Below are 11,324 nucleotides of genomic sequence, written 5' to 3'. Positions count from 1 at the left end.
CGGCCGCCGCTGGCTCGGACGCGGGCGCCGCGGGTGTGGGAGGCCGAGCCGCAGCCGAGCGCATGCTGGCCGCCACCCCCACGCGGCGCCCCCCCACCCGCGCCCGGGCTGCTGGGCCGCTGCACCCGCCGCGCCCGCGCCGGCCTGACATCAGCACTCGGGCCCGCAGCCGGCTCTGGCCAATGGAGGAGGCGTGCGGGGAGCCCGCCCCGCCCGCGGGGGAGGCGGAGAGGGAAAAGTTGGGTGACCTTGGGGGAGGGGCCCGCTGGGAAGGGGGCACCCCCCCCACCCCCGGGGGGAAACCCCGGCTGAGCCTGGGATCCGAGCCTGGGATCCCGGCCTGGGGCCACCGAGATCTGGGTCTCACACAATACCCTTGCACTCCTGGCCGTGGGTGCCCAAACGTGACTCCCCCCCAAAAAAGTAGGAGCCCCGGGGAGAGCGAGCTTCATCACCCGGGAGGAGGCTGTCCTGGCTGACACGACTTGGATCTGTCTGTTTATTTGTGTTTATTTTGAGCAGCCTTAATGGAATTGGGAAGGAGAAATGAAGTGGCTGCGGCCCCAGGGCCCCCACGGGGGCCTCTGGGCCGGTGTTGGGCCGGGCACGGGGGTCTGGCTGAGTCCCTCGCGCCCAGGCTGCCCACCTCCAGCCCCATCGGGTGATAGGAAAGCGAACGTGCTCCTGCGCCGGGCCCTGCCCACGGCTGCCGCTGCTGTCTGAAAGTTTTCCCACACGCGACGTGGTGGTTTTCGGGCCAACCCACCCACCCCACAAAGCCACGGGGGATACAGAGCGCGAGTAAACACACACACACACACACACACACACACACACACGCACACACACGGGGTGGGAGCTGCTAGACACCGCGCCAGTACAAGCTGTGGGGGCAGAGCCTCTGAAGGCCTGCCGGCGTTCCAAGACACAGAGGCCCGGGAGGCTTCTGTACCTGCCTTGAGTTTCAGTCGTAAATGCTCTGGCAGGGGAGGGCTGTAGGCTGGAGTGGGGATTCCTAGTCCTTTTCCACTCCCTGAGTTTGTGCCACGAGTTCACATACGTAGAACCAAGCAAGGGTGAATAGCCCAACCAAGAAAACCCCTTTGTGGTGATGGTGATGGTGGTGGTGGTGGTGGCAGTGGCAACCGCCCTGAAGATTCAGCTCAGGGCCTCCTGCTTGCTAGATGAGCCATGTAGCTCTACCACAGAAGCCACCCCTGCAGTCCTTTTGTTTTTATTTCCTTTGCTTTTATTTGCCTGTGGGTTATTGGGGCTTGAGCTCTACTCTCACTTGACTTTTTTTTTTTTTTTTACTCAAGGCTGGTGCTCTGCCACTTGAGCCATACCTCCACTTCTGGCTTTTTGATAGTTCATTGGAGATAGAAGTCAGACTGTTTTGCCTGGGCTGGCTTTAAACTGTGATCCTCACATCTCGGCTTCGTGAGTAGGTTAAGATCACCGGCTTGAGCCTCTGGTGCCCAGCTTCCTGCACCTCAGTTTAACTAAGGCTAGGGGTATAGGTTCTCCATTTAGGGTCAATGCAAAGGATAACTTACCATGATGAAGATACTTGTGGTTGTCACAGTGGCATGTCATGGTAGAGGTAGGCGTGCTGTTACAATCCAGGGTGCACAACAAAGATGACACCACCCCAAATGTCACTAGCCTCTGGCCTGGTATCAGAGGTCCCTGGAATAAGACTCCCAAAGGGGTAGCATCTCCACTTGCTACAAGTGCACCTTCACAATCATTGTCCCACTCCCTATAAAGGGAGGTCATCAGCATTATTATGTCCTTATGTCTCCCAGCCAAGACTGACCGAGCCGGTCCTGGAGCAGAGTGAGGAGGGAAGTTTGGAGTAGCAGAACTGGCAAAGTTGTTATTTGTCTCTGTTAGTGACACTAAGTAAGTGAGTGCTTGTAAATTATAAGGCGCAGTTTATAAATTAAGATATAAAAATGGAAATGCAGATTGGTTTGGTTCCAAGATCTTCAGCAGCTTAAAAAGAAAAAAAAAACAAACCTTAATAGACCATCAGAGACACAATCTGTTTCCAGGAAATCGGAGGAGTTTTTGAAAATAAGCAGGTCTTCATTCAGATGCTGTAGCTAAGCCTAGGGGTGTGAATGAATGGTCCTGCCATGGGTAGAACAGGGCAGGCTCACGTGTCTTCTGTGAGGTCTCACTCCAGCTCTGTGTGATACTACCACACGTGCTCCCAGCTCATGGGGGTTAGTACTGACAGGAACACTACTAGGTGCAAGGCATCCGTAAAGCAATGACAAGGAGATGCAAGCCCCACGTTCATGGGAGACAGACATTCAATAGAAAGGATGACCACATGAATGTCCAGTCAGAAAGGATGGCAGAGGCCATGAGCAGAAGGGGAAGACCTAGTTCAGTGAGGGACAGCCTGGGAACTTCACTGAGAGCCCTGGGAAGAGAAGGAGCCAGCGGATCAAGAGGAGGCTAAACAGGTAGGCAGAGGCCAAGGTAGCAGCAGGCAAAAAGCACAGTGCACGCAAAGGCTGGGGATGAGAAATAGCTGAGTGCTTAGGAGGACTTGCATGAAACCATCATGGACAGAGAGGGAGAGGGAGAGGGAAAGGGAAAAGGAGAGAGGAAAGAAAAGGGAAAGGGAGACAGGGGTGGGGGGGGAAGGTCTAGAATCATGCAGAATTTGACAAGCCAAGGCAAAGAGCCTGCCCAACATGTACAAAATGCAGTAGAGAGTCACAGAAGGATGTGAGTCAGAGAAGCGGCCTGTTTAATCATTTGTTTCTGATTACCAAATTGAGCATGAGTTGAACCAGTCTTAGAGAGAGACGCTGGACACCAGCCAGACCCAACTGCTAGTATTATGGTGAGCCTTCAAAATTCATCCTGAAGAAGAGTCAATGGGACTCGCTGTTGGGTTGGATTTAGGAAGCATGGAAGATGGATGATGGCACCATTTCTTAAGATGAGAAAGTCTGGAAGAGAAGAAGGTGTGGCAGAAGAGTGTCACCAACAGTTGGGCTGGGGATGTTGCATTTTAAATGATCCTGAGACATGTTGGGTCAGCTGCTTTAGGACCAGGAGATGAGGATGGTGCGGTGAAAAGTCTTCCCAGCCTGAGTGATGCTTTGAATCTTTCTCCATAAGTTCTCGATGCAGTGTTGGTTGATTGAGTGAACGACGGACACTTTAGGAATCCTAACATTGGAGAGAAAATGCCTGTCAGGTGCAAAGAACAATAGAAATCTTACCTGACCGTGAATCTCAGAATACTGTGGTTCGAGGATCTATTTTTAGACCACAAGTGATCTTCGCATCTTATGCTGAACTCTAAATCTTGTGAGAGAATCTCAGAAGCATCGTTGTGTTATTAATTTTCCTCTCCTAACTATTCAGCTAAACTCTCACCCCAGCCCCACCTGTTCTTCTGGCCGGAGCCACAGCTGTGAAAGCCTTTCTCACATCTCAGACTTCTGGCTCTGCAGCTTCACTGTAACCACGGAAGGAAGAGTTATTCATCCAGACCTCAAAGGCACTTGGTTTGAATGACTACAAATTGGATTCCCCAGGGGTTGGCCTTTTCTTCCCTTCCCAGAGAGTTTGCCAATCTCTCTTTGACCACATCACCTCAATATGTCACTCCTGTGGTTGGTTAGCTGCTGCTTCTGGCTTCCTGTCACTGATTCCTTCAGAAACTCAGTGGGTACCACAGGCTGGCAGGCCTTCTGAAACTGCCTCTAATTCACCTCTCCAATTCAATCAAGCCCCCCACAGGGCTGCCTGTAGATGTCTCACTCAACGTTCCTCAGTCAGACCAAAGACCCTCAGGACCCCAGTGACCTTCGCTGCCTCATCCCCACCCCCAGGGTAATGGAACACGGTGGGAGTTTTCTTACTCCACGTCGTGGTGACAGGACAGGGTTCAGTTCATGTGGCTCAGTAGATGACCACCTTCATCTTCCATGGCATGTAATTGAGACTAGAGCTTTCTAGAACATTCATTCTCCTAGCCATTATGAAGACTTGTCCAACTCAACTCGTAAATTTGCAATTCTAGAAAAGCTTCTTGACAGAGCTTTATCTTGGAATAGCGAAGGGCAGTCTCTTCTTTCTTTTTTCCTACTGGCCTGAAAGTTGTGTTACTGTGAGCTTGAGAGGCAGAGGGAACAGAGACAGGCTTACACCCAAGAGAGGGTGCAAATGGAGTTGTTTGGGTCCCAAATCAAGCCACCAATCAACCTTTTAGTTATGTGACATAATGCATGCGGGTGGGGGGGGAGGGTGTTTGCTTTGTTTTTTGCTTGACTAGTCTGAATCTGGATGTTAGTCAATTGCAACCAAAGGAATCCTAAGTAGCATGTTCAGCCATCATGACAAGCAAAGGTTGTATATAACAATGAGGAGAGAACCTCAGAAATGGCCATGACTGAACCTCAGGGTCTCCAGATTTACTTCTCCATCCTTTTCTCTCTCTCCCCAGTTCTGTGGTGTCCTTTCTATTTGTTGAAGAAATTTTGAAGCCCTGCCCCCCTCCCCGCCTTCTCTTTGTATGTCCCTTCTGTTCCGCTATGGTGCAACCCTACCAGAATTTTCTCTATTCCATCTGTTTTCTCAAGGATCCAAGATACATCTTTGTTGGTTTTCTCTACCATGAGTTTCCATGTTGTGTTGGTCTTGGCTCATTTTCACTGTTCTAGCCAGGCTTGCTATCCTTATCATCTATTTTCTTGTACTTGTTCTGAAATTCTGCACTTTGTTAAAGTAGCTAATCAGTCAATGCCACTTTAGTATATATATCAGCTTATTTTATGAGTCACTTTTTTTTCTTTTTAGTGCCGGTACTAGGGGTTAAACTCAGGGCAGCATTCTCCCTTAGCTTTTTTTCCCTCAAAGTTAGCATTCTGCCACTTGAATCATACCTTCCCTTTTGGCTTTTTACTGGTTAATTGGAGAGAAACATCTCGGGATTTTTTTCTGCCAAAGCTGAACTTGAATCCTCAGATCTCAGCCTACTGAGTAGCTAGTCTTATACACAGGAGCCACCAGCTTATTTTATGAGTCACTTTATTTCCTTTCTTCATAACGACAAGACAAAATGCCTTTAGCTGTGTTCCTTCTTCCAGGAGAACATACTAGACCTTTTCATTGGGTTGTGTGGATAGAAAGACATCTGTGAGGTCACAGATAGTGGTCTGTGAGCAATGTCCACCTCCCAAAAGAAACACAGGGTTCTGCATAAAATAATATTGACAGTTTCACACTTAGAGGGTGATACAATAATTTGTTTGGAAATCACTTTGCTTTTCTTTGTGAGTAGACTTAGCAAGAATTCCCCTTTAGGAGAAGTTATAGCATAAGCAGAGATTGGCCACAAACTTACAATAGCAGGCCTGTGACTATCCTCTTAACTCTTTTCTTCAGCATAAACCACAATGAATCCTGTGGTTTCCATTAAAAACCATCTTACACCTTCTTGTTTGCTATCGAAGACATTAGCTTTTATTCTCCTCTTCATTTTACTCAAGGCTGATGCTGAGGACTTATCTTTTTTTTTTTTGTCTTTTGTCATCTGAGATATCCTGTGGTCCTACGCTGTCTGTTCAGCCCACCAGAACTCCATCCAATGGGGCACTGAGGGGCGTGTGTGAAATGCATTCACACTCCATTCTAATGACTGCTTATGTAATGGGCTCCTCTTCCTAGGGGCATTTGTGTTTGAACACAGCTCTCAGCCTTAAACCAAATACCATGCAGGTCGGTCAGGAAGATGTTCCTGGAATCAGAAAATGGACCAAGGTTTCCATGGCTCCCAGCAGGCCTGGCTCTGTGTGTCACCTCTTCTGTCTACCTGAGTCTCACAGAAAAGCAGTGGAGCTTATCTTCCAAGCCTCTCCCTGTCTCCCCGCCACTGCCACCACCACCATTTTCCCCTTCAGAATCTACTGCTAGCAGCGTGCCTGGAATAAATGATCAGGGTTACTGTTGAGCCCCAGTTTCATTGTATATCTGACAGTGCCCATCTACAAATGAGAGAGGATAATGCCCATCACTTTAGATGGTTAGCTAGAGTAAAATAAATTGAAGAAACTGATTAAGTAGCTAGGTAGTTAGTCTCTACTTGTTTGTTGAGAGCCATAAATTAGTAGTGAAAATGGATAAATAAATATACACATTGACATGGACATAAGTGATTCTCCTCAAGAAGCTTGAAACATACCCCCAGAAATCAAGCTCACCTGTGTCCATCGCACAAGTATATGGGTTCTTTTTCCCTTCCACAGTCCCAAGAATAGGATTCTCTGAAATGGACAGTCTGGACATGAGTGTGTCTGCCTAAAAGCTGGGTGGCTTTGTCTAATTGCTCAGCAGACAGTCTCTGCATGGGGCCTATGGGTCAGGCACTCCGCTGGGCTCTGGAACCCTGAGGACAAGGTGACAACTGCTACCTTCAGCCTTCGGCGCACATCAGCAAATCCAGATGAGCACCTCATATTCTGTGATTACCAGTACCCCACAACTTGGCAATATCTCAGAAGCTCCACCAGAGGACAGGAGGGTAGAGACATGACCCTACCCCCCCACACACCACCACAGCTATGCACCCTGAAAATACCAGGCCCGTGACATGCCTCAGGACTCCTCCTTCTCCATCCTTGCAATGAGCATGGAGTTTAGAATTTATGTGGCTCCCAAAGACCACTAATTTGACAGGGGAATGGATGATCCATCATCTAAGAAAGTGCAATGATATGTCCTTTGGCCTGAAACTTGTCGCACAGGTACAACCCATCTAAGGAGAGGACAGTCAGTCATAAATTCTGTTTGTCCCCAGATGGCTACTTTCACTCAGGCCATACAGTGCTTGCCTGCTCTTATAACGTTCTGTAGGTTTCTTTCTCAAGCATTGAACATGGCTAAGATACTTCTCTTCCATGAAGGGAGAAGAGAAGCAGATGTAAGCACCCAATGGCCATAACTGACCATCATACTGGAGTTAAACAGTTTACAAGGCCTCCCCCACACCCCTGAAATCTCAACTGCAGCTCACAATAATCCAGCTAAGGTCAAAGTGCCAAAAACTATGGTAGACACAGTTCTCCCATTCCATCAACAGTGCTGTTAAACAGTGTCAAGGAGGGAGAGGAAAGGTATCAATGCCTTCTGAAATTTCTAGAGGGCAGAAATCTAGCCATTCCTTCAGCCATCTCACCCCAAGTTGTTGTTTTCTTGAAGACATATCTTGGATATTAGAGTTTACCCAAGAGTAGCCAGACACGATGGTGCTATGTAGTCTCAGAACTTGGGAGGTGGAAGCAGAGAACTGAGTTCGAAGCCAGATGGACCTATATAGTGAGACCTTGTCACAGAAGACAAAACCAAAGCCTAGCATGGTGACTCAAGCCTGAAATCCCAGCTACACAGGAACTAGGAATAGGAGGTCAAGATCTGAGGCTAGCCTGGGTGAAAGCATAAGACTCAATCTGCGAACAAACTAAAGCAAAAAAAGGGGGGGCAGGGAGCTAGTGGGGTGACTCAAGTGATAGATCACTTTCCTAGCAAGCCTAAGGTCTTGAGTTCAAATCTTAGTACTACTAACCACAACCAAAAATAAGTTGCCAAGAGCAATATTAGATGTGATTATTCCTTATGCCCTCAGAGCATGGGGCTTGAAGACTCGTACACACTAGAGCTACCATGGCCCAGAAGGCTCCAGCTGAGCGGGAGAGGAGAAAGTGGCACTGTGGAGGTGGTGTATACATTTCCTCAAGCCGCAAATCAGAAGTGGCTAGAGGCAAGAGTCCCCAGGAACCTAGAGAGAGTTGCTGGAGGTTGCAAAGGACAGAGAGGAAAGGATAGCGGAGCTCATTCCTGAAGGCCCGAGACTAGAAAATGGCCAGCTGGAGAATCTCTCCCCCAACCCCTGATGCCCTCCGAAGCCCTTGCTGGTCTAGCTCCCCGAGGGGCGCCATCGAAGACAGTACTATTTATTTTTATGTTTCATCTTCTGAGAGAAATAATAAGATTCATCAATAATGTCTTGGATGTAGACTCATTTGGGAAATCAGAACGTTTGCCACAAGAATAGCATCCTCTCCGATCGATTTTACTCTAATATTTTGGACAATGTAATTACAGCTGAATTCCCTAGAAAACAACCAGTGACTCTTTGTATCCTTTTCAGGTTAAGGACAGGCCGCTAGCAATGGCTTTCGATGGCCGTAGGCCAATGCTGATGTCATTGGACAAGAGGATGTTCTGTCTTTCCGCCCACCATCAATGATGTGGCATCTGCAAAGAAGGTCCCCCACCTGCTGGCTCTTTTCTGAGCTGCTTCTGTCCACTGGCAAGCAGTAGGAAAGTATTTGGGATCTCTGGGAAGCAGAGACTGAGCCAGGAATAAGATTGAAAGGTTAGGAGGAGCAGCACCCACAGGAAAAAGAAAAAAGAGGGGAGAAAGCAAGTTGGGTGGGAGCCAATTGACAGCAAGGAAGACCACAAAGTCCCTGCCCATCCAGCCCAAAGCTGGAGGCAGAGCCTTGTCTTGTAGAAGAGGAGTCCCTGTGGGCTCTTGGAAAGAGTGGCGCCTCATGCTACGGCCTTGCTTAGTCCCAGTCCCCCCAGTTCCCTGAGAGAATAGATTCCTGAGTACAAACAGCTAAAGACTCAACTCCAAATGCTGCAAAGCCAGTCCTTTCTTAAAAATCCATCTGAGCTGTGATTTTCCAGCCAACAGCTGGGGAAGACATTTGACCTTGATGAGTGGACCTGAAAGAGGAGGGGTCCAGGACTTTCTGGACCCATGAGAATAGTAGCTGTAATTCTTCCTGGGAATTTGATACTCAAAAGGAGTTGATAATGCTTGCTCTTGCAAAATTGCATTCTCTTACTGCTAGTTGCATAATTCAGTATTCAGTTGAACATTTCTAGTATGTTTCTTTTCAGCTCCTTGAATTGGATGAGTCCTGGGTGAAGACTGAGGGTGCAAAGGCTGCAGAGAATTCATCCTGATTGCAGTAGAGTGCATGCCCGACACCAACAGATAAATACAGCCAGCACAGAAGTCCCTAAAGAAGTTGAGTGCTAGCTGAGGTGGTGCACACCTGTGATCCCAGCTCCTCTGGAAAGCAGGACGTTCTACACTGAAGGCCAGCCCAGGAGAAGAAGTTAGAGAGACACCATCTCAACAAGCAAGTTGGGACGAGAGGTTATGGACTCTCTGGGGGAGAAGGAATGTAAGGGTATTGCAGACAGAAGGGCCTGGGTGTAAATGGCGACTTACAGGAGACAGCAGCCGGATACCTCAGAGCTGAGATGGAGAAGGTTGGGGACTTGAGTGACCGCCATGTCTGGGGAAAGCAGTGTTTTGGGGAGCGGGAGGAGGTGTGAGTGTGTGAACCAGGACCCCGTCTCCTGCCTAGGAGACTGGCTGTGCTGCGGGCAGCATACGGGTCTCTGTGCTGAAGGTGAGTGGCCGCTGGGGATGGAGGCCTGCAGCCGGCAAGGCTGGCTGCTGGTCTGGGCGGCACATTCTAACATTTTGTCCTGGCCACTGACCTGTTTCCCAGCCCCCCGGGTGACAGGAATCACACTCATGGCTCCAGGGATAATTAGGTTGCAATCCAGCCATTTCTGGGAAATGCTGCACCCCTCCCCCACACAGATGACCAACTCCCAGGAGGCAGGAGGGACACAGGAGCATCCTCTGACTGTCACTGTCCCTGCTGGTTCTCCAAGGTCCCTTGCCAGAACGGTCTCAAGCTGAAGAGGACATGAAGCACTTCAGAGTCAACTTTGTCAGCCCTGGGCGGGCTGAGATGCTGGGAAGATGCCATGTATCCATTCATCTGGTTCTCTTGGGCCCCCTTGGGATTCCATTTGGCCGTAGTGGGGGCAGGGATGACCTGCCACTCATCTTTGCCCCTCTCTTTATCCTGATTGTCTCTCCTGTGCCTGGTTTCTAACCAGGCCTTGTTTGTCTATCAGAAACGGTACCCCACCACACCCCATCTGCTCATGCAGTGTTGTTCCTGAGTGGCTCCACTGAGGACACACTGTACTCTCCTTTGCTCACTGATTTGTGTAATGCTTGTTTTACTCACTAGAATGACACTCACTGGACAGAGGCCTCACCGTGTTGTGCTCTGCTTAGTCCCCAAAGCCTTGCAGAGGAGGTGTGGATGATGCTAAGACCCCGGAGGGAGTACATGGAAGGCCCTGAGACCGCATGGTCCAAGAGAGCCCGTATCAGTGGCCCTGATGCCCACTCGCTGTGACAGTCCAGGTGCCAGGACATCACAGCTGTATGTTGGATGCATCCCCATGATAGAATAAATTCAGGGCCAGGTGCTAGTGGCTCATGCCTGCCATCCTAGCTACTCAGAAGGCGGCATTCTGAGGCTCAAGGTGCAAAAGCAACTCTGGAAGATAAATCTGTGAGATTTTTATCTCTGATTAAACAGAGGCAAAAAAGGCAACAACAAAAAAATCCCAAAGTAGAAGGGTGGCTTAAGTGGCAGAACACTAGCCTTGCATTAAAAATAAATAAATGAATAAAAGCCAATCAAGAGCACAAGGCCCTGAGTTCAAGCCCCAGTACCAGCATAAACACAAAAGGAAGGGAGAGAGGGAGGGAGGGAGGGAGGGAGGGAGGGAGGGAGGGAGGGAGGGAGGGAGGGAGGGAGGGAGGGAGGGAGGGACCACACCCATCTCCACCACCCCAGGTGAATGGAAAGTGTCCTGGACAGGCAGGCTGTGAGACCGAAGGGATAAACACTAAGGACAAGGGAACCCCAGGGAGAGGGGAGGGTGATCTAGACCACTGGGCCCACCAAGAGTTCGAGTCTAAGTCAGAGATGTTCCTGTCCTGGTGAGAAAGCCGGTGTTACAAATTCAGCTTCCGGCAGAGGAGCTATGCTGGATAGCTCATGCCCCTCCTGTCTTTGACCACACACCTTCTCTATGCCCCCAAATGGAGAGCAAGGGAATGCAAACCCCATGCTGTGGGGACTTTGAACAACGCATGTAGAGGAACTTACTTTACTTGTAAACTTAGTTGCCTTAAAGTTGTTCTCATTTCCTTTCTTCAATGTGTAGAGGGAAATATCTCCCCCAACAAAAAGCCTAGGATAAGTATATTTAAAGGTAGTAGTGTGAAAATAAACCCATTCATCCATCCTTTCTTCCCATTCCCTTCATCTTATCATCTTCCAAGCAGTCTGATCCTTCCCTATTCTCCGCTCAGAACACAGCTACGCACCTGGGTCACATGGAGAAGAGAGGCCTCTTCCAGAATCTAATGGGTCTTATATTACAATTCTGGTGAGGCT

The sequence above is a fragment of the Perognathus longimembris genome, chromosome 16 (assembly GCF_023159225.1).
Source record: "Perognathus longimembris pacificus isolate PPM17 chromosome 16, ASM2315922v1, whole genome shotgun sequence".
Taxonomy (NCBI): Eukaryota; Metazoa; Chordata; class Mammalia; order Rodentia; family Heteromyidae; genus Perognathus; species Perognathus longimembris.
This window is presented reverse-complemented; position numbering follows the sequence as displayed.